The sequence below is a fragment of the Arachis stenosperma genome, chromosome 10, assembly GCF_014773155.1.
Source record: "Arachis stenosperma cultivar V10309 chromosome 10, arast.V10309.gnm1.PFL2, whole genome shotgun sequence".
Taxonomy (NCBI): domain Eukaryota; kingdom Viridiplantae; phylum Streptophyta; class Magnoliopsida; order Fabales; family Fabaceae; genus Arachis; species Arachis stenosperma.
In genome coordinates, this window is record NC_080386.1 from 109,883,041 (window position 1) to 109,884,038 (window position 998).

The window sequence follows — 998 nt, forward strand, 5'->3', positions numbered from 1 at the left end:
CATATGCATTTTTCGTTTGTTAGAATCCATGCATTAAAAATTTCTAAGTTTGGTGTCTTGCATGTTTTCTTTGCATAAAAAATTTTTCAAAATTATGTTCTTGATGTTCATCTTGACATTCAAAGTGTTCTTGGTGTTCATCTTGACATTCATAGTGTTCTTGCATGCATCATGTGTTTTGATCCAAAATTTTTATGTTTTGGGTCATAATTGTGTTTTTATCTCTCATAATTAAAATATTCAAAAATCAAAAAAATTATCTTTTCCTTCTTTCCCTCCAAATTTTCGAAATTTTGGGTTGACTTGGTCAAAAATTTTTAAAATTAGTTGTTTCTTACAAGTCAAGTCAAAATTTCAATTTTAGAAATCTTATCTTTTCAAAATCTTTTTCAAAAATCATATCTTTTTCATTTTTTTTTCTATTTTTCAAAAATTTCAAAAAAATCTTTTTCAAAATATTTTCAAAATCTTTTTCTTATCTTTATATCAAATTTTCGAAAATTAGCTAACAATTAATGTGATTGATTCAAAAATTTGAAGTTTGTTACTTTCTTGTTAAGAAAGGTTCAATCTTTAAGTTCTAGAATTTTATCTTTTAGTTTCTTGTTAGTAATTAATTTTAATTTAAAAATTAAATCTTTTTCAAACATATCTTATCTTATCTTTTATATCTTATCTTTTTCAAAATTTTATCTTTTTCAAAATTTGATTTTAAAATATCTTATCTAACTTCTTATCTTCTTATCTTTTTAAAATTTGATTTTAAAATCTTTTTCAACTAACGAATTAAGTTTTTGTTTGTTTCTTATCTTTTTCAAAAACACCTAACTACTCTTTCCTCTCCAATTTTCGAAAATATTTCACCCATTTTTCAAAAATTCTTTTTAATTAACTAATTGTTTCATGTTTTAATTTTAATTACATTTTATCTCTAATTTTCGAAAATCACTAACCCCTTTCTAAAATTATTTTCGAATTCTCTTCTTCTTCTCTTCTTC